This window comes from Octopus bimaculoides, chromosome 12 (assembly GCF_046866305.1).
Source record: "Octopus bimaculoides isolate indiv1 chromosome 12, ASM4686630v1, whole genome shotgun sequence".
Classification (NCBI taxonomy): Eukaryota; Metazoa; Mollusca; class Cephalopoda; order Octopoda; family Octopodidae; genus Octopus; species Octopus bimaculoides.
In genome coordinates, this window is record NC_142939.1 from 16,069,979 (window position 1) to 16,094,978 (window position 25,000).

Consider the following 25,000-nt stretch of genomic DNA (forward strand, 5'->3'; position numbering starts at 1 on the left):
TATATATATATATATATATATATACATACATATATACACACACGCATATACGTCTCCCTATATACACGCACACATACATTCATACACACACACACACTAACACACACACACACACACACACACACACACACACACACACACACACACACACACACACACACACACACACACACTTCTTTACTATAAGTTTTCGATACCAGATGTGTCTGTTTATCATTAATCACGCTCAGATCGCTTTCGTTTCAAAAGATTTTCGATTTGTAGTGGAAAACAGCCCTTGGAAAAGAAGTGTCTTCTTTATCCCTAATCTGCCATGTCATATTTCAATATTGCACACTTTAACCCTCGCCGTCCTCCATTGTTCGGCAATGTTTCTCTGACTATTTTTTGTTCTTCGTTTTCCAAGTAGCTCACATATAATTTGCGGCTGTCTATTGATTGGTAATCTTTGTAACGTTGGGGAATATTTTGGAAAATATATTTCAAACTTGGTAGTGTTTCTAACTTCACTTGCTTTGTAAATTAAATGATGAGAATAACATATACGAACGCAATATTAGCATCATAAGTTTCGTGCATCAATAATTTACGATATTTATGCCGTATCATCTACTAGCTTACCTGGCATTTGTCTGTCTGTCTATCTATCTATCTATCTATCTATCTATCTATCTATCTATCTATCTATCTATATCTCTTATCACATCACAGCACAACTCTCGCATGTTTATCCCAGCTAGAACGTATATAATAAATGTTCATATAGTATATGTAAACACATTTAAATATATTTTATACTTGGAAGAATTCTGATCACCCTGTTAGTTTTTAAGTGCTGAGATTGCATTCTTCTGACTCTATAATACAATTGTGTATTTCATCATGTTAAAATAATGATGTATTCATGGAGACTACTGAGCTTGCAGCTGTAAGTCGTACATACATACATACATTAATACATATACAGACACATGTATATGTATACACAGGCATGCAAGAAGTAAATAGATACTTTTAATTTTCAAAACTTCTGATCCAACCGTCTCTCGCAGTAGAGCGATGTTATCTTCCTAGTGTTCTACGACTCAACTGCCTCAAGTTCCGCTACTAATTTGACAGTGTGTGGTGACCACCGTTCAGAACGGTAGTCTAGACGGCTGAGTACAAATTTCCTCCATAGAACCAGCATAGTTTCCTGGTCCCTTCTGTAAATTCTCAGAATCTATCTAGGTTTTTTCAGCACTTTGCAGCATATGTTCCCCACCGACATATGTACACACACACACACACACACACACACACACACACATATATATATATATATATATATATATATATATATATATATATATATAGATTGATATACAAATAGATAGATAGATTGATAGATAGATAGATAGATAGATACTTATCAACGCGCCATGTTTGATGGACACTTCTGTGTATAAATAGTTATTTTGAGGGGGAAAATTATGAAATATATAATGTATAAATAAATATATCCAGGGCTTGCAAAGTGTTAAAATGTTCGTATAATCTCAGAATAAGAAATGTATGCATTGTTAAGAATATTGTTGCTGTTATTGCTGACGATGGCTATGTGATAATGGTAAAGATGATGATGACGATTTATAATAAAATAAAAAGACGAAAAAATGGCGGAGATGAAATGTGCAGAGAAAAGAAGTTGTAGGAACAGAGGGAGGACGTATTATTATAGTGAAAATAATGAAAATGTAGAAAACATAGAAATAAAAAAAAAATCAAAACGAATAAAAGTATTAACAAAACGATGTTTTAGTCTCAATGAAATAGATTTTAATATTTCACACTCTAATATCTGGAAGATATTAGAAAATTCGATATTGTCTAAAATAGAATTATTGTTGATATTGTTATTCCTAAGGCGGGGAGCTGGTAGAATCTTTATCACGCGCAGGAGAAATTGCTTAGAGGTATTTCGTCAGATTTGACGTTCTGAGTTCAAATTCCGCCGAGGTCGACTTTGCTTTTAACCCTTTCGGAATCGATAAAATAAGCACCAGTTACTCACTGGGGACGTTGTTATCCAGTTATTCCTTCTGTCGTAATTGTTGGCATTGTTCCTTATTGCAGAAAGGATTATAATTGTTATTATGATTATTAGAGTCGTTAGCATGTCGGGAAAGAATGTTTAGCGGTACTTCGTCCGACTTTACATTCCGAGTTCAAATTCCACCGAGTTCGACATTGCTTTTCATCATATGCGGGGGGGGGGGTCGATAAAATAAGGACTAGTTATCCCCTCCCACAAAATTTCAGGGTGCCTATTGTAGAAAGGATTGTTATGATTATTAAGTCTGGAAGCTGGTAGAATCGATAGCATACTGGGCAAAATATGTCGTGACTTTTCGTCCGTCTCTCACGTTCTGAGTTCAAATTCTTCCGAGGTCGATTCTCTCTTTCAACCTTTCGGAGTCGATAAAGTAAATACCACTGGGATCAATATAATCGACTAACCGCCCCGCACAACCCATCCACCTCGTAAAATTTCAGGCCTTGTGCCTATAGCAGAAAGGATCATCATCATTATTATTATTATTATTATTATTATTATTATTATTATACCTGTCGCACAGTATACAATACTGTGAAGTTGTTGATTGAAGATATTGTGTCCCCTGGGCGAGGGGGGGGGTGTACTTTTTATCAAGTCACAACAATGGCCTCAGACAGACTGTACTTTACGCAATATGGTTTGTAAAGATATATAAACTCTATTTTTGTTAGCAGTATCTTTGCCGTAGGTTCTAATTATGCTCTAATTTTAAATTGTCCTTCCTGTCTTATTCTGTTTTCTGTTGAACAACTGTGTCTATGTCTGAAGCTCTGCCGGCTTAACTCCAGCATTGATTGTTTTCCCTAAATTTCGTTTCTTGCTTGAAAAGAATTACGACCGAAGGACGTTTGTATTTATGTAATTTAGTGTAGTACTGCCATCAATGAAAGGATCACTTCTCCCTGTTACTTCGGAGACAATTTAGATCCACGAATAACAATACAAATGCCCACCGTGCAAAACTAAATACACAATTAAAACATTGTTTTGACAAACCTTTTTTTTTTATTGCCCCAGGACAAGCGGAGAACGTTCATATATTCCGACGCCTGTTGTCACTGAAACAAAACAAAAATGATTTTGTTTTACTCGCCAAGTAATCCTGAAAGAAAGTAACGACTCAATGGAGCTTTGTAAAGCTGTGCTTCCAGCGCAAACCATATAATAATAATAATAATAATAATAATAATAATAATAATAATAATAATAATAATAATAATAATAACAGGGATATCAATAACAACATTAGTCTCCGTTATTTTTCCTTTCAGCTAATAAAATCATAAGTAGGATTTCATTATTATCAAGATGAAAACAATGCATCAATTAATAAAAGGAAGAACAAAAGAAGCCCGGATAGAGACAATTGTATTAAAACTGCTTCTTACTACGTTAGACAATTATTATTCAATTCTATATAAAATTGGATCTTGAAAGACAGCGAGAGAAGATATTCGAGAGCTTTACCAAGTGGCTTGAGAAAGATTGGCCTAACAATGTGCTAAGTTGTGCGTGGAACAAGAGAAAACATGGAGGTCATTGATCACAACATCTGTATGCATAGCAGAGAGAGATAGAGATAGAGAGAGAGTGAGAGAGCGGAGAGAGAGAGACAGGGCGGGGGAGAGAGAGCGGGAGAGAGAGAGAGAGAGAATAATGATAGACCCCTTTGTAAAGTCTTTTAAGAGAGCAACATTCGCCACAGGGACAATTGTTATTGCTTCGTAGTCTCGGGTCTCATTTTCCCCCTCTATTAACAGTTAAAAGTAATTCCATTACATTGTGCTCTGCGTTCCGTCTAGTACAGTATGCTTCTCTTCTACAATTCTCTAACACCGTATCAATAGAAAAGATTCCTTATGGATACAGTGAAGGCAATGAACAACTAAATGTCGTTATTTTTGCAAATCAATGTATAAGATTTTACACAGCATTTTAATTTTTATACACTGTAACCTTCAGTTGTTATTCCACCATACGTCACGTTAAGATTTACTTCTCACGTCACTCCATAAATGTCAACGATAATCCACCTGGACTACGGATCCATAATATAATTCTTGAATATAATCATTTCGTGTCCGCTTCAGAAGCGCCTAAAGCCAACTTAAGCTATGTTCTCCAGCATATATATATACATACACACATACATACATACTGCCTCAACAAAAACCTGGAAAAATTAGGGTTCTCAAAACCTGAAAGAAAAAGGCTGATTAGAAGACTACAGATTCAAGCCATCAATGGAACTGTAAAGATATGTAAAACTTTCCAAAAATTTAGCACATAAATACATATGCATGCATCTAAAACGCATCCATAAAACAAACATACAAATCTGCGCATACACTAACACCAAATACTGCACACACATACATATGCACAAATACCTAGATGATGCTGATAAAAGTTCCAATGAAGGAGCCTTGAATCTATGTTAGAGTCCGGCTCTTTCTCTATGGACAAGAAATACAGAAATGAAACTGATTGATAACATACATACAGCGCGCCCACGCACACACTCACACTAACAACTCATTGATTTTCTACACACTGAAATAATATCTTTACACTGAATAACACATCTCACATTGAGAACGGTGCTGCTGACGTCACACACAAACATATGTATCTTCTGCTTCATTTGTAAAGGTTGTGCAATTGTTGCCCTCTTCCATTTAATTAGTTTTAAAGCCTCAAACATCTTTACAGCAGAAATCTGTAGCAAACATAGATTTCGATTTCTTTATATTTCTATATTTATATTTCTACTTCTTTCAGTCATTGGAAAGGCCATTCTGAGGCATCACATCCAATGTACACGAATAAATTGCCATTACTAATATTTCTAACTCTGCCATTTATTCCATCGGTTTTTTTTTTACTGTTGCCGAACGCTACATAACAGGGATGTGAACAAATCGACGCAGATTCTCCAGTCAATTGCTGGTTGTAACTAACACAAGTACAGACACACACACACACACACACACACACACACACATATATATATATACACATATATATATACATATATATATATATATACATATATATATACATATATATATATATATACATATATATATACATATATATATATATATATACATACATATATATATATACATACATATATATATATATATATATATATATATATATATATATATATATATATATATACATATATATATGCATATATGTATACATATATATACATATGTATGCACAAATACATACAGATATATATATATATATATATATATATATATATATATAAAACGGGCCTCTCAGTTTGCGTCTACCGAATCTACTCACAAGGATTTGGTCGGCCGGCAGGACCCTATTAAAGATGACCCTTGCGTAAGGCACTGCGTGGTGGGACTTCACACGAAAAATCGAGTTTCTTATCCATAAAGCCATCCTTGCACCGTAGCTGGTGTTATAAGAACAAAAAGAAAAATAAGAAAAAAATATGGTGGATTAGGCTGTTGAAAGTGCATTATACTTCGTGCTGGATCGCAATCAAAACTTTAACGCTTTCAATGCCTGATTAAGGCACTTCTTCAGTATTTAACGATCAGATGTTATTTCACTCAGAGTTGATTGAAAAACTCTGTGTTATCAGTGGGAATTTTGATTCACCAAATTCAACGCCAAGATTTAAGTTTATTTACATAACTAATTATAGAACGTCTTGCTAGTATTGACATCAGCTTCACAAAACGGTGACACTAATGAATTCTTAATGGTGCATACATAATGCGAATGTTAAGAATAGATAATGGAAAGTTAGTTTATTTCTATTGTTGTTCCACGTTTGGCGCTCGCATAATAGGTTCTGGTTATGAAACAATTTCCAGTCTCAAATTTATAGCCATCATCGTTTATCGTGGAATATTTGGCCCAAAAACTGTAAAGAAAATGATCTTCTCAAACTTTGCCAATTCTAATATATAAAGTATTATGAATGACATTGCTGATGACATTGCTGCTGCTACTACTACTACTACTACTACTACTACTACTACTACTACTACTACTACTACTACTACTACAAAAAAAAAAATTATAATGACAATAATAATAATGATGATTGTTATTGGCATTGTTATTATTAAAGAAGGCAAAATGGCAGAATCGTTAGCACACCGGGCGAAATGCTTAGCGGTATTTCATCCGTCTTTATGTTCTGAGTTCAAATTCCGTCGAGGTCAACTCTGCCTTTCATCCTTTCGGGATCGATAAATTAAGTACTAGCTGAACACTAGTGTCGATGTAATCGACTCATCTCCTCCCCCAAAATTGCTGCCCCTCTGGTAAAATTCGAAACTATTATTAATTATACCATCTGTTACGTATACATTATATCGTACCTTAATACTGTGTGGACTAAGATCCCCGTTCACAGGCCACTGGTATTTATAGGGTTAAACACTTTCGGTATGCAAATTAGGGACTCCTTCATAAAGTAACTGCTGCATTTATTGAATATATAAACAGTTTGGCTGCTTGTTTATTAGGAGTTTGTCAAAATTATGTAGACACCTCTGATGAGAACCTAACAAGGTTCAAAAACCAATTTTTTCCAGTTTGCGGAGAAATGGCTAAAATTTTGCAGTGTTTATAATTATACCATATGTTACGTTTTATTATTTGTAGTAGTAGTAATAACGGCAGACGCGGCTGTATGGTATGAAGTTTGATATCCAACCATATAGCTTTGGATTCACTCCTACCGCGTGGGCACTTTGGCAAGTGTCTTCTACTTTCCAACTAAACCGGGCAGAATAAAGTCTTGAGAGTGAATTTAGAAGACAGAAACTCGTCATATGTATATATTTATATGCATGTGTGTGTGTGTGTGTTTGTGTGTTTGTCGCCACTACCGCTTGACAACCGATGTTCGTTTGTTAGCGTCTTCGTTCCTTGGCAGTTCAGCAATAAAGAACGACTGATTAAGTTTCAGGCATATAAAGACTAAATATTAGGAGTGGTCCATTTAAGTAATATCCTTCGAAATAGTGCCCCAGCATGTCCGGAATCTAATGGCTGGAGAATATAAAAGACAAAAGCTTCGATACTGGAGGCGCAATGGCCCAGTGGTTAGGGTAGCGGACTCGCAGTCATAGGATCGCAGTTTCAATTCCCAGACCGGGCGTTGTGAGTGTTTATTGAGCGAAAACACCTAAATCTCCACGAGGTTCCGGCAGGGGATGGTGGTGAATCCTGCTGTACTCTTTCACCACAACTTTCACTCCTACTTCCTGTTTCTGTTGTGCCTGTAATTCAAAGGGCCAGCCTTGTCACACTGTGTCACGGTGAATATCCCCGAGAACTACGTTAAGGGTATACGTGTCTGTGGAGTGCTCAGCCATTTGCACGTTAATTTCACGAGCAGGCTGTTCCGTTGATCGGATCAACTGGAACTCTCGACGTCGTAAGCGACGGAGTGCCAGCAACGAACAACAACAACAGTGATATCGATATCGTACTATACAACATGGTTTTGTCATCGTTGGACATACAATGTAATGGAGTATACGCAAGTGGTATGAAATATTCTTTATTATGGAAGCAGTAAAGTATCACAATATGTCAGATACGATAGAGTGAGTTCTGGAATACCTGTCTCATATAATCTAAGTTCCACCTTCCATATTCCAGCCTGGATTTTCTACATTGAACTATTTTGCTGTCCACATTTCACTTCACAGTTGATGCAATTGCCTTACTATAACGTTTTATTACTTCCATTGTATTCCTTGAACTCTTCAGATATTTGACCTCATTCATAGATTATTAGCAAATATTTCGGTTCTAGTATATAATATGGCAGCATGTTGGGTAAACTTATCACAGAGTTATGACTGATATTATTGCACGATTTATGAAACCAAAAGTATTAAGTCACGTTGCAAGAAATAGAAAACAATTCTGTCTCCTTAAATTGAAACACTATAAACTTCGAAATAAAACAAGGACACGTAAATAATATTGTTGAAAATATATTATATCTGATAATAGGTCATTGTAGTCACGAGTGATAATATATGACCTGGGGTTAAATAAAATATCTATCAATCTTGTGTATATCTTACCTGCTATACTCGATTTTGTAAGACTTTACATTAATGTCTTAACCAATAATCAATAAGCGATATTTAATCACACATGAAACTGGTAGAGGCTACAGATCAAACAATAGGGCACTACATTGTAATTTGCACCTATCATTATGTATTAAACTGCTAGATCTATAGTCTTGGCTTGGTCTACCAAATCGTTTATGAAAGATAAATGTACCTAATTGGCATAAAATGCTTTTAATTACGAAAGCAGCTGTGTAACAGCATGGGTAGAGTTCCAAAATAAATGAATCACACGAATGAATTTGGCCATCATATGAGGCGTTTATTTTGGAACTCTCAGATGTGTGTTCAAGTATGGTTTATGCTTCTGAAGTTTGGGTTAAATCTATTATTTCTTTATGTTTTCTTTTTGTTTTTACACTTATATTTTGACACAAGGCTCGTAGTAAAATCTGCAGCAAACAGAAATCAAATGCTTGTGATTAGCAGAATTCATTATCTAACTATCGATCGTCTATATCTTAACTTGAAAAATAACCAAGACGGATATTGGCATTCATCAATAAATGGTGCATAAATTGTGCAGTTCACGTTTTCAAAGATCGCTTCATCCAACACTATTCTTCCTGGTGACGTTTCTTTTTATATTTATTTATGCCAAAAATCTCTAACTTAAGACAACATTATAATCATTGAAATATTTTCGGTAGGATTTTGTTATATTGTTAATTCTAATAGCAGCAAGTAAAGATTCACTCTGCTGTTTGATGTATCATCCCAGACTGTTCTTCTCGTTGACAACAGACATGTTGCACCCTATGAGACCTCTGCGACCCTGTTTCTAGGCACATACTGTCTGTCATTATTATTATTATTATTATTATTATTATTATTATTATTATTATTATTATTATTATTACTATTAATTATTGTCCATCACCACTAGGTCCGGTCTGTTATGCTCTAGCACCTGATCTACTCGGATTGGGAAATCCCACAGGACTTTGCATGTATCCAACACCGCCACTCTTCACGGTTTGTGCTCATACCACGTTTTGCCTCTTTATAGCACCCACTTTCGCACAGTTTACAATGTATTACTTTCGCTGCCTGGGCAAGTCTAAGGCATTCTTTCGTGATATAGGCAATAGTTTCATCCACTCTATTGCAGATGCGGCACAGCGGAGACACTTTCTCATTCCTAAGGTTGATTCTCCAGTTCGTGGCCAAAACGTGGTCTTGCGCAGCCAGTATAGTGCTGTCGGTCACATTTTTTAGCGTTCCTATCATGAGCCAATCCCACCTATTTTTTCCATCAACTTCTGTTGTGGCTACATAGAATTGATTGTGCATTCCTTTCTTGCGTAATTCTTCTTCATGTCATTTTTGTATTTCTTTTATTTTTTTTCTTTATTCTCTACTTTCAATACTCCTTCGGTTCTAACTGTCACTAGCAAAGTTTCCTTACTTTGGACTAGGTATCTCATTAAGCTCTCAAGTTCGATACACACGCAGTCTTCCACACTTATCAGTCCCCTTACTTCATTTGCTCTCTTCATGTATAGGTGATCAGTGACTACACGAGGATGATGGGCTCTATGCATCTTTAGGAGCTGTCTTGACTGCCTGTTCATCTCCTCTAGCTCCTCCTCTCTCCACTCCAGGAGCCCAGCGTCATTATTATTATTATTATTATTATTATTATTATTATTATTATTATTATTATTATTATTATTATTATTATTATTATTATTATTATTATTATCATTATTATCATTTATAGGAGCAGCAAAATAAATAAATAAATAATTATATTTGAACACAATAGTAAACTCAAAAAGTTCTGTAGTAGGTAATATTCGATGATGAAAAGTAAGTATTGTTCAATATGAGAAATATAGTGAAGCTGGAATTGTTTCCTTGGGAAGAGAGCGGTGTAAGATATACATACAGGCATGCACACATACATGCATACATACATACATACATATATGTATATGTATATATATATATATATATATGTATGTATATATGCGTGTATATATATATATATATACACACACATAGATACATACATATATACACAGACACACATATATGTGTATATGTATGTATACATATGCCTGTTTGTCTGTGTGTCTGTGTGTATGTATGTACCTATATATGTATGTCGGATAATATACGTTAAGTTGTCTTTAGACGCTTCTCTAGAGCAAATGCAAAACGATTACATAAGGTTAACCTTACATACAGCTCTTACATGTCACGTCTTCTGCAGTTGTGTTGAGAAAATTTCTCATTACAACTTCTGATGAGATGATAAATTATTGCCTGAGTTGAATCTAATGCGATATTTTTCTTTCATGCTGTCTTATTTTTAAGTAATGTTTAAAACACATGAAGGCGGTGAGTTGGCAAAATTGTTACTGCGCGGAGCAAAATGCTTTGCGGCGTTAAGTCCGTCTTTACGCCCTGAGGTGAATTTCTAATAAGGTTGACTTTACATTTCATTCTTTCAGGATCGATAAAATGTGTACCAGTTGTGCACTAGGGTCGATGCAATCGACTTATGGTCCCCTCTCTCGGGATTGCTAGCTTTGTGCTACAAATTAAATCGAATACTAGGACGTGTAGCAATGCATTGAAATTGTGATCAGCTAATTAGAACCGTCCATCATTCGATGGTATTATTTAGGGAAAACGCAGAACGACAAAAAGAAAAAGAAATATATGATTCTCTACTAAATAACAGTCAATTAATCAGTACATCTAAGAAAGCTTGCAATGAGTGTGTGTGTGTGTGTATGTGTGCGCGCGCACAAGGATGTGTATCCCTATCCCTCTCTCTCTCTCTCTCTCTCTCTCTCTATATATATATATATATATGTGTATGTATACCTTTCATCGTTTAACTGATTCAGTCATTCGACTGCACCCACGCTAGGGCACAGCTTTGAAGAATTTTAAGTCGAATGAATAGATCCCAATATTTCTTTTGTTTAAAACCTGCTACCCATTCTATCAATATCTTTTGCCAAACTGCAAGATTACGGGGACGTAAACACCCCACCATTAGTTGTCAAGCCGTGGTAGTGGGGGGGGGGGGGCAAAGACACACGCGCAAACAACACACACACGCATACACATATACACTACGGGATTATTTCAGTTTCCGTCAACCAAATCCTCTCACACGTCTTCGGTCGGCCCGAGGCTATAATACAAGGCACTTGCTCAAGGTACCAGGCAGTGGGACTGAACCCGGAGCCATGTGTTTGGGAAGCAAACTTCTTACCAAACAGCCACTCCTGCGCCTATATACGTATATATTGTTTCTTTCTTTTGGGATTTTCGACAATGTCTACGGGTTATACACCAACAGACACAAAATATATGTATATAAGTAAGCGTAGATAAGTGCATTTGTATACAAGTCTAGACGTACGTATACGTATGGTTGTGTGTGTGTGTATAAGTTTGTATGTGTATGTGTGTGTGTGCGTGTTTGACCATGGGTGTAATCGTGAATAACGGCTGGCATTTATGTATACATGGGCATTCTTTACCCAAATTACATAATACATATGCATACATCTGTGCGTAAATGTATATTTATGCCCATATAGTATATGTAATATGCTTATATAGGTTTATATTTATTGAAAGTCTCGTATATATTTATATGAAATCCCAGATATGTGTATGCTCTATGAACATATTCAAATGGAAGTAGATTTTGTAATACACGTGCATACATGACATTTCAATGCAAATGCATAATATCTATAAGTTTGCACTTTTTGTTTTTGCATCTACTGCACGATTATATGAACCATAAGCTGTCAATAGCACAGGAAAATATGCGCGGCTATTTTGCCCCGTTTTGTAAGACCAAATTTAACGTGAGAGAAATAACAAATGCCGCAAGTTCTTGAGTTACTGACATTGGCCTTTTTGTATTTTTTCATATCTCACTTTGCAGCACCTGTTAACGTTTGAAGCCACTCGAAATATCATGAAGGCAACTGCAAAGTGAAAAACGGAATGCCAGGATATTTCTTAAGAGAAAATTCTGAAAGGTAACACATGAAACCTGAGGTAATCTCGAAAATCCACAAACAAGTAAAATATTTATCCGCTCACACGGTGTCGAAGACGCATTATCGCTGCTCATCATTCACGTATACACATACATACCAATAGCTACACACAGACACGCGCACACACACACACACACACACACACACACACACACACACACACACATACACACACACACACACATGGCTACATGTCTACAAAACTACCATAATAAACACATTGTACCGAAAGCGAGGGAATGTAACTCTCGAAGCGAGCCTTTTAAAAACAGATTCAGCTGCAGATCATATGATTTCATAGTGATTTCATAATATATTTTGTATATATATATATATATATATATATATATATATATATATATATATATATATATATATATATATATATATATAAATTGTATACACACACACACACACACACACACATATATATATATATGTATATATATATATATATTCATGTATATATATATATATATATATATATATATATATATATATATATATATATTCATGTATATATATATATATATATATATATATATATAAATTCGTGTTTATGTATATATATATTCATATATATATATATATATATATATATATATATATATATATATATATATATATATATATATATATATATATATATATATATATATATATATTTACACATCCATGTTCAAATCCATCCTTTAGCTGAGGGGAAACTATCAAGTCTTTTACATGTAAATGTGCGTGTGCGTGCATGCATATGCGTATATATTGTGTGTAGGTGTGTATATATTAATACTTTTATGGGAATACGCATAAAAATTAGTTCACATTCTGATGATTTCTAGGAAGCAGATTTCAGTGTTTCGTTGTACGTAAGCGACAAGTCTATGTTTTGAATTCCTGAGAATTCCACAGACATATGGACATCAAACGAAATTTTAAAACTAAAGCCGCGGTGACGCTTTATGTGAAAAAGTCAGCCGGTTTTCATTACACGTGCAATGCATCCGGCAGATGGCTGTTGAATTTCGGTCTGATAATTCCATACTCAAGTCTTGAACTGACGTCAGGCAATAGTAATAAATATTTCTCGATGATTAGTCGACAAAATCTAACATATTCTGATAATACACGAAATTGAATCCGCACAGCCAAACCGGCCTCCATATACACATGTATTCAGTTCACAGCATTCCTGATTATTTCCACATATTCTCTAATTAGTGTTGCTTTAACATTTCTTTGTAAATAGACGAAACAGATTACATGGTTAAAATCAGTATTGATACAGTACAATATATCATACATAATTTCTGTATAAAATTAACGACGTTAATTGACAAACATTAGGCTGAATTGCATCGTGATATAATCTCCACGTGTAGGTTAAATAGCTACATCTAAATCATATGATGCATAAAATGCTAAGGGCAGTATTCAGTTGACGAACATACAATTTGAATGTAGCTGTTAACTTTGGAGCGAAGCATTACGATCATTTATGAAGCTACATGAGCAAATTGTCAAAGAACATAATCAGATCTCACTTGGAAGACTATATGCAATTAAACGATGTTGTGTTTGTGCCTGTGTGTTGGTGTCATAGTTGGTGTCATAGTTTGTAAGAAAAACGCGCGATAATAAACTGCAATTTTTCTGTAGGAGACGTAATTACAGATTCTCTTTGGTTATGTGCAAACGTTGTTAGATTACAGTCTCCGTAGAATTCTGTGCATGTCTAACTCAGTATTACATTTTCCTGTAATTACATTTTCCTGGTGAATGACTAGGTGGAAAGATTCTCTGGCGTTTATACTCCGCCCGAGACAGACCACCGGTATGTTTTAAGATTAGTCATTTTTGTCAGTTGTGTGGTTTGGATCAACGTGAAATGAAGAATTTAACTCAAGGACATAAAGCATCGCCCAGCACGGGAATCGAAAAAAACAATCATACGATCCTGAGTCCCAAACACTAATCGCTAAGCCACACACCTCCAGAGAATTGTCTATTGACACTCCATGCCACAGGACCGCCAGGTTATTGGCAAGCACCTAGCATCTAGTTTCGAAGAAAATGTCTCTGAAAACACTATTACAAGCTGAATTGACAATAGCAACTTCATCGTTTTTAATATTATCATTTGTTCTATTAGAAAGGATCCAGGAAATCACGCTCAAATTATGCAACAGGGCAATCATAGAAACGGAAGACACATTGAATGGTTTGTGTGTGTGTGTGTGTGTGAGAGAGAGAGTGTGTGTGTGAGTGTGTGTGAGTGTGGGTATGTGTGTGTCCCATACCTGAAATTAGACACACTTGGAATGTGTTTAGACAAAGGAATACCTGATTAGAGTTGCCCTGGACTTTAGTAACAAAAGTGACAACGACAAAAGCAAATACAATAACAGTAGATGGTATAGATTGTTCTGTTGTCATGGAGACAATGTGTCTGTCTTTGTTTGACTGGCTTAGACATGGCCGTTCGGAACATTTTTTTTTCTTCTTATGAAGCGTTTTATTAGCGAATATAAAAGAGGCATGTCTTTCAATTCCACACCATCTGCGCATCTTCTATTGGTTTCCCATCAACTCTACCGTCCTCCATTTATTTCTCTAGCTATACACTCTGAATTAATCTTATTCTCTCTTCTTATCCCTCTCTCCACCCTCTCTCTCATTTACTTTTCCGTCATTGTTGCAGATATAACACAAGGATGTCGACAGGTAGAGAAATACAGTATTTTATTCTGGTTCAGTTTTATGCTATTCATTGTTGTGCAAAGCCTCTCCTGGCATTTACCGATGTAAGACCTATTCGACTTACGACACTAGCAGTTATAAAAAACTTTTATTCTGTTAAATATACTTACTTTTATATGCATGTATTATTATAGGCATTTTTATCAATAATCCTTTCTATTATAGGCACACGGCCTGAAATTTGGGGTGGGGAGGATAGTCGATTACATCGACCCCAGTACTCAACTGCTGCTTATTTCCTCGATCCCCAAAGGATGAAAGGCAAAGTGGACCTCAGCGGAATTTGAACTCAGAACGTAGCGGCAGACGAAATACTGCGAACCATTTCGTCCGGCGTGCTACCGGTTCTGCCAGCTCACCGCCTTCGTTTTTTTATTAATAATATATGCTCGCCGAGCAATGCACTTGCTTTTTCAAAAATTTCCCACCGTAAAATATGCTGGTATTTTCTGTGTTATTATAAATTGTTTCGTTTTAATGTACAAACATTGTGCAGAATTGAAAAAAATACAACAAATTACAGAAGAGACGCAAAAATGAAAAAATATAATGTAATTGGAGCAGGGTATAAAAAAAATAAACATGTTTATACAACCATGCCCTAGAAAGCATTGAACGCAAAGTAAAGACCATTTCGACCTGTAAGTAGAGGAGCACAAAGCAACCCCCCCCCACACAAATCAAACACACAAACACATACACGCACATATATATATATATGTATGTGTATATACCAATTTAAATACACACTCGGAAGAACTACTAATAGTTTCATACTTTTATGAAACTTGTACAAGTATATTTATAAAATACGCCATCTATCTTAAACCAATCTTACCGGGTCTGCTTATGCTTTGTCTATGTATGTATGTATGTATGTATGTATGTATATATGTATGTGTCCTCTATGTTGTAATTATTATAAATCTTCCACTGAGGAGGGAGCCGGTTCCCAACAAAGATACAAGGCTTTATCTTTGGGATGTAATTAACACAAACAAATTCACATTTGGAACTTGAGAAAAGTCTTGCATAGTTTTACTTTTCCACTCACAGATTGCACTTGTAATGTACGAGTTAGCCGGTCGATTTCTCGTTCTGAAAACAACAGAGTATCCAGATTCTCCTTTAAGCATTTACTAACAAAACGTAGTGCTTCAAGTACCATTGGTATGATTATAAATCCATAGTCTGGATATAGAAGCTAGAGGTTTTGAAGTAGTTGTTCATAGATATTCTCTTTTTCTTTGATTTTCAAAGAGATATTTATATCTGCAGGACAGCTGACCTTTTTATGGTACCTAACTATGCTCCTCTATTATTGATTCATTCCGTCTTCGGAGAACACGATTGTGTTCATAACAGACTCAATTCATTAATGTAAGTGGACTTTGATATAAGGGGAGCGACTTTAAAGTTCATAGATCGACTAACAGACTCTCATGGGATGTAACCAAATGAGGTTTATTTTTCAATGTAGTTCCCCTTGCGGCCCACACACGTATGGCAGTGCTTGGCTCCCACTGGGGATAAATTTTTCGTCCTGTTGATAAAAAAAAAATCATCAATGCCAGATATGACGTCATCATCACTGCGATATTGCTTCCGAGACAAAGTGCTTTTTTTCTTTTTACTTTTGGGAATACATGAGAGTCATATGAGGCTAAAGCAGAAGAATAGAGATGGCTATCAACAGTTCAAATCCACTGTCATGCACAGCAGCCATTGAAACCAAGCACTCGTCTGCTAAATCATTGTTCTCATAAAAGAAGATCCATTACTTGAGTTTCTTGGTATTAAAGGCTTTTTGTAACTGCAACTGCAAGTTGGAATGATATTCTTCATGGATGGTGTGGCCCTTTGCAATAGGCCTCTTGTATCCCATAAAAGTGAGGCCATCACTTTCCCTACAGATGAAACGAACTTGGTCTTCTTTAGAGCAGGCACGGGGACTGGGATTACTGCATGAATTGTCTCTTTTCCTGAGTTAGGAAGCATTCAGGGAAACCAGTTGGATACTCCTCAAACAATGTCAGATTTCCCCATAATATGATCAACCTGGCGCGATTTCGATCAGGTGTCAGAATGCATGGCACCCACCGAGCAGAAACCTTCACCATGCAAAATTCATTATGCAGAGTTTTCTCAACTCTCTTACGGGATATACAGATATCATTGTCTATTTGATATAGACAATTGCCTCTCATCCATCACCATGTGGTGACCACGATCAATTGCTTCACCGGTGGTAGCAGTGACAGGACGTCTAGACCTGGGGGTCATCTTCAAAACTTTCCTTCCCTCTCCTAAATTCGGTTGCCCTCTTTTGCACGTTGATAAGGCTAGACCGTCATCTGTTAACGTAGCAGCCATGTCAGCGTTAAGGGTGCTTGGGAGCCAAACCACTTTCTTCAGGTAATTGATAATGATGCCAAATTGTGTCCATTTTCAAGAAAGAATAAACCATAAGAAGTATATAATTTTTTCCTTCATTTTTGATCTTCAAAAATACCTAATTTTTAGGAAGACAGAATGGACTAAAGAGAACATGAGGAGATACGTGGCATAGAGAGTCGCTGAAGAGGTCACAGGATATATAACGAAAGATTTCCTAACGAAGAATATCATATAACAATAATATGTCTGAAATGGAAAGCAAATATATAGTGCCTGTGTTTATCTGGCAAAAAAAAAAAAATGACAAAATACCATTTCGAAATATAATAACATAAGTCTTACATATATAGTAAATAATATAAGTTTAACGATTTCCATTATTACTATTAATAAATTGTTTTGTTTTTACAAACAATTATTCGTTGTTTCTTTCTAAGGATTTAATTATATTCGACTACAGCAATGATTGCTAAAAAGTTAAATAATGTAATTCCTTTCTCTCATGCAATGCCTTCAACTTCATTTATTCCCCAAGGAGATTCTAAGATGCTGCAATTTAAAATATTTATCACATTAAAAGAATTGTTTTATTTTCCCTTTTTGTTCGCCAGCCATATCTGCACCTCTTGACGCATTTGCCTCGTTTCCTTTCATAAATATTTGATGTATTTTGAAGTGCATCATTTGGGAATAACTTTTACGTAAAAATATCTTTGTCTTCTTATTTCTTTCTTTTAGTCTTTCTTTATAACACGTTCTAACTCTCAGACCGAGTTCATAGAATATCAAAAAGAATAATACTGCGTCTTCTGTCAGCAGAGTCGTTTACTTTTGTTAAGTGTGTCTCGCTGGATCACCCACTGTGGTGAAGATAAGTACAATACTTGGATAAACGTCACCTACAAAAAGATGGTGATTGTATGTATGTATGTATGTATGTATGTATGTATGTATGTATGTATGTATGTATATGTGTGTGTATATATGTCTATATATATGTATGTGTGTATATATATATATATATATATATATATATATATATATATATCAAAGAAAAGAAAATGGAGATTGGAAAGTTGTTTCTTATTAACCATATAGTATTTAATATCAACATTTGCTATTAAGTGTATGTATATATATATATATATATATATATATATATATATATATATATATATATATATATATATAAATACATCCTACCTAACTACCTATCTATGTAGCTGTCTGTCTTTCTGAACGTCTGTCATTCTGTCTATTTCTTAGTCTACCAGCGAGATGCAGCTATACAAAGAGACACACACAGTCTTAAAAAGTTTTTGCAAAATTCTTTATTTCATCCTCGTAGACGTTGATATATCCTGACTTGTCTTATAAGCGGTCTAAGTTTTATTTGATCGAGCCAGAACTATATCAGGAAAAACGTGAATATCAAATAAATAAAACAATAATATTTTCATCTCGCCTTTCGGTAAATGTAATACAATGTAGAATTCCCGAATAATTACTTTTACTAATGCTGAAAAGCAGCTAACAATTGAAGAAGAGTCGTTCGTTATGTTGTTTGTCTTGTCTTCCATTTGTGTCGCTGATTGTTCGAAAAAAATAGTTCGTATTCCTTGTAGTCGTACTTCGTATTTTGTTTTTTATGTTGCATACATTTCATGACGTTCTGTGACTACATATGCATATATGTATGTACATAGACGTGTGTATATATGCCTATATATATTATATATATATATTATATATAATTATCATGCTTGTCAGCATCACTATCGGCATCACTTCTCGCGATTCCTCTGATACCCGCTCTTCATCCGTTAGACCTTGTCCTGAATAAAAATTTCGAAGTTTAATTCCAAATCATTTGAACACGTGTCTGTGAATATCTGTTTGTACGTATTTTTTTATGTATATATGCACATATACGTGCTTATGTGCATGTAATAATGCATGTTTATGCATTCATTTTACATGTCAAAGCAAGCTTGTTTATCCACTATTTCAAATAATAGGAATTACATGTAGCATTTATAAAGAAATGCCTGTTTAAAAAGAACGGTAATTCCAATAATGCTAATCATAGAATAAAGTTTTCACTGAAGTCATACAACGCTGCATAGAATTATTTCGGTTTCTGTGGAATGTTTTCTACATAATGTTTATTTCCCATGTATGTTTTCATTCCTTTAAATTAGTTTTAGCCATCACGACCTAGGTGTACATGGATCGCTATATTGCGAATTAATATAATTCTATTTATGAATGAACAATACAGCAATTGTATGTAGAACTCGTTTCCTGTTTAATTTGTTGCCATTGCTTACAGATTCGTTAGTTCACTTCGTGCAATTCAGATTCTTAATACATAGCGGTTTGATTTTCTTATTCCGTAGATGTAATTCCTCTATATTGAAATGTATAAAATTGCAAAATGTTAATTCACTTCAAATATACAACACTAATCAAACGTTCAGTAACGTGACAAATATCATACGAGTATATATACATATATCTTTTACTTGCATTAGTCATTTGATTACGGCTATACTGGGGCAACGGCTTGAAGGATTTCAGTCGAACAAATCGACGACAGGGCACATTTTTTAAAACTCAGTTCTCATTCCATCAGTTGCATTGCCGAACCGCTAAGATACGGTGGTGTAAACGCACTAACACCGGTTGTCAATCGATGGTGGGTGCCAAACACAGACGCAAAGATATATGTGTGTGTGTGCGTGCGTGTGTGTGTGTGTGTGTACGTATGTATATATATATATATATATATATATATATATATATATATAAATAAAATTAGAACTAACTATTAGAACGCATTGGGTGTCGAACCTGTTTGAAATAGGAGTCAAAACCCCCAATGAACCACCAATAACATTGAAAATATGACAGAAAGCAAACAGTTATCTGGCAAACGGCTACAGAATTTAAAACATATCATCATAGATAATGCCATTCGAATATTCTTGTACCATATATATATATATATATATATATATATATATATATACCGTTTATTTGCGAGTATTGTTAATATTAGCAATCTCAAAATAAAGCAGTGTATTATGTATAAGTATATATATATATATATATATATATATATATATATATATATATATATATATATATATATATGTATATGTGTGTGTGTGTGTGTGAGTGTACATGTATGAATATATATATATATATATATATATATATATATATATATATATACATATATATATATATATATATATGTGTGTGTGTGTGTGTGTGTGTGTGTGTGTGTATGAATATATATATATATATATATATATATATATATATATATATATATATATATATATATATAGTTATATGACGCGCTTCTTTCAGTTTCCGTCTATCAAGATCCCTCACAAGGCTTTGGTTGACCCAAGGCTATAATAGAAGACGTTTGCCCAAGGTGCCATGCACTGACACTGAACATGAAACCATATGGTTGGGAAGCAGGCGTGTTACACAGAGCCACACGATTATAAATTATTTTCTAACGAAATATGACATCCAGAATTAATTATGCTTTTAGGAGCTGGAATGATTGCGTGGCAGAAAATAATTGTAATCATGTTTGTATTGCTAAGAATAGTTGCGAGGATGGTGGCTCAGTAATAGATCGTTCAACGTACAGTAGTGTCGCAAAGAGCAGATTAACTTGTATGTACAGTTAGATATACGACCGCTACTACTGATTTCTGAAACCTCTCCTACGTTTGCTCGCTATGTACGTTTCAACCTTGTTCTTGTGTGGAACGTCTGCATTTTATATTCCAAATGCAAATTCGACGCTTAACCACAATGGATTATCATGGAAAATTTCCTTTACATTATGCCAGCGGCAGTAAATGATCTGTTGTTATAAACAACCAATTGCATATGGAACATATGAAGCAGAAGTCCCAAAGAAACACAACGTACGTGAGGAGAAAACGATAACAACTTGCGCTTATCATAATTTCTCATATATATATATATATATATATATATATATATATATATATATATATATATTTGAGTTCAGGATTCAAGTGAATCAGTTACTTAAATTGTAAAATACCGGGTCGGGTCAAACAAAGGGAATCGAAATCATAGGAATAACAACTTATATACTGAAAGACAGACAAAGTATTATTCCAGTTTTCTTTACGATTAACTGCACCTGGCTGAATATACTAGGAACACATACTGCACCAATTGTAATGCACTCAGACTCTACATCCACGCTAATAGCAGGTGGAAAGTAAGGTGAATAAAAAAAAGAACAACAGATGGATGGCCCATTATCCATCTGTTGTTTTATATATATATATATATATATATATATATATATATATATATATATATATATATATATATATATATATATATATATACATAAATATACATACATGATAAGCGAAATAACTGAAATGAAACTAGATACGAGTAATGGAATTGAATAATGAGGCTTGGAATTTCTTTTGCAAATTACTATTATTTGTCGACTTTTGATCTGCTAGATCATGACACGGACTCTGTCTGTTGCTTCTCATTTCTTATTTTTGCAAAGACATAGCAATTTAAAGAATAACAGTGATAGTTACCAATTTAAGCTACGAGTCAACGTTTCCAGAGATTAATATGTAGTTGCATCAATAAACATTCCAAGAAGAGATGTGACGACAAACTTTATAAGTAATTAAAACTTAGTAAATGAATGCTTTTGGGCTAAAACTGTTGTTAATCATTGCTAATTGTATGCATACATGCGTGCAGGAGACTTTAAATGAGGATAGAAATGCATGATTGGATAGAAAGTTTTCAGCGATTTAAGTCCTCAGCTAAAAATAATACAAACAAAAAGTGTCTTGGAGGTTAACTGTGAAATAAAATTTCAATTTCGAATTTGCAACTGAAGTAAATGAAGTCAGCATATCTGTTGGAATATGTTTCACACCTGGGTTTGTTTTGTATAATTCATGGCACATAGAAAATTCACTGTTCACCTACACATGCGTACACGCACACTCTTACGCGCACACATACACAAGTATATTATTGATGCAATTATCGTAACAGTGTTATTAGCAATTGCTGATGCCTGTGCTTTTTAACGTGAATGTTAGATAATGATGTAGAGAAACGTTTTAGAATTTCATTAATACAGTAAGAGAACCTAAAAGGGAAATTAACTCAAACCTTCGAATATTGGACAAATTTGAGCATTATTAATCTATGAACCACAACAAATTATGTCGAATAACTGAGAACACTTTTAAGATGCGACATAATCAATAAAAATATTCTTTGAAATTCTCGGATGAATGTCAGATGTAATTTAGTACAAACCTATTCAGGTTGTGAAATTATTAAATTTAATTTTGCGGATAAAATGGGAGATATTCGTGTATGCACGAATATGATGGTATTAAACATGAATCAATAACGTGCAATAACTTATATACCTTGCTATGTTTCACCTTTCGTAGTATATCGGTGAATGATGTAATCACAGACAGAAACATAGCTATTGTTGGAAATAAGAGTGGTAGATACCCACATGTTGCTCTCGTGATGAGAAATTGCTTGAATCAGTAATCGGTCCGCTGTGAACTTATAACTAATGAAGCTACTGTTCAGCATATCATGCAATATTAGATGCAATAGAAAAATAGATAAGTCAAGAAAGGCAATGCAATGTTTTATATATAAAACACAACAAAATATAAATACAGCACGCGCAATACAATATTATATATTCTTGTATTCTTCCTTTCTACTTGGAGAGTTTAAATGTAGTTACAACAATACGTCCTTCTGATGAAATGAAATTTCAGTAAATTTCTATATCTTTGTGCAGCTAAGGATTACTCTGCATTCTACATTTGATGTAATGTTCACATTGCTTAAATAAATGGGGTCGCATGAAACGATCGTACTGCATTAACTTTGGATATCCTTGCTGCTTATTTTGATTATATATATATATATATATATATATATATATATATATATATATATATATATATATATATAATGTATATATATATTTATTTATGTATTTATATATATATATATATAAATATTAATATATATATATGAATATATATATGTACATATGTATATATACATGAATATATATACACACTTAATATATATTCTTTAAACGGCCTACAAATTCATATCATTTTTAACAGTCCGATTTAGTTCACTAACATTAGATCCACTATCTTTAAACGAAGCCTCTACTGTTACTTAAATTTATTGCCAGATTGCGAATGTTTGGTAGCAAGCACAGATGTATATGCAAGCAAAATGTTTAACTCTCGGTTACATTCCCAGCTTGGTTGCTTTTAGACCTATCATTGATTTACTAGAAATTCCAGCCATGCATTACACAACTCTACCATTAATGTTTACACAATGGAAGGTCAAAGTGGGTAATGTGGTTAGAGATATACACAAGAGTTACATTTGGAACACATTTCATCAAAGTTCAAGTTCTAATTTAACTGGAGTGACCCAGGTTAAGAAGTAGCAATGACATATTATCGGAGGGGAGTCATTGTGCCAGAAATCCACTGCTGCAATCACTTAACAGTCTTTGTATAGCTACAAGCGTTGTTTCACTCTCCGTGTAAAAGTTCATGTAATTGTCATTTCAGTGTATGTTTAGTTTTCCAAGTATCAGCGTAGAGGCATCATTGTTAATTTGTTCAGCCATTGCAGACTCCTGGACGTGGAAATAGCGATTATTCTACAGCAAATGCTGACTCACACATACTCAGCTTCACCACTCGTAAATGAAGTCAATATCCGATGAAGTAAATTGAAAGTTTCAATCAGTGATATATATATATTCGTGAGGTAATATAATACGAGAGATCATTAAATAAAACGTATCGATTTCGTTATTTCCAGATAAGAAAATCACTCTAACTTTCTTGTAAAATAATTTTGAAGATTTGACCTCTTGAGTCTTATTAAATTTAGGCACAGTATTTCACACAGAAACACACACACACACACACGTAAATTTACACATACACACATATACAAACGTAAGTTTATATATATATATATATATATATATATATATATATATATATATATATATATATATATATATATATATGCGTATATATATATATATATATATATATATATACAAATATACATATATACATATGCATGTATGTATGTTTGTATCTCTCTCTCTTTCTCTCACTCTCTCTGTATATATATATATATATATATATATGTATATATCAGTTAGTATATATCATTCAATACACCAATACACTGATTAAATCGTCTGGTGAGATACATGTATATAACCCACTGTAGGTTTTTCATAAACATTTTCCAGATTACTACTTTCATGATTTCAGCTTTTATTCGTTTTTATTCCTTACATAACAATTCAATTTCTGCAATCTATAATAAATTTCGGTTTCTCTATTACAACACAGACGTGGTTATAAATATTTTACTAAATAAAATCAGCAAGTAGAATGAAATTGAATTGATAA

General features: G+C 34.0%; 1 protein-coding gene across 8 annotated transcripts in view; it reads right to left on the minus strand.

The window, feature by feature from the left end:
• LOC106875324 (uncharacterized) overlaps positions 1-25,000 on the minus strand; it is a 314,499-nt gene that overhangs the window by 86,527 nt on the left and 202,972 nt on the right. For 3 of the 8 annotated variants that reach the window (XM_089360837.1, XM_089360839.1, XM_089360836.1), the window contains one exon: positions 3,095-3,156. The exons of the other annotated variants lie outside the window; for them this stretch is intronic. The gene's annotated coding sequence lies outside the window, so the exon portion shown is untranslated. The remainder of the gene's footprint in view (positions 1-3,094; positions 3,157-25,000) is intronic. 8 annotated transcript variants of the gene reach the window in all.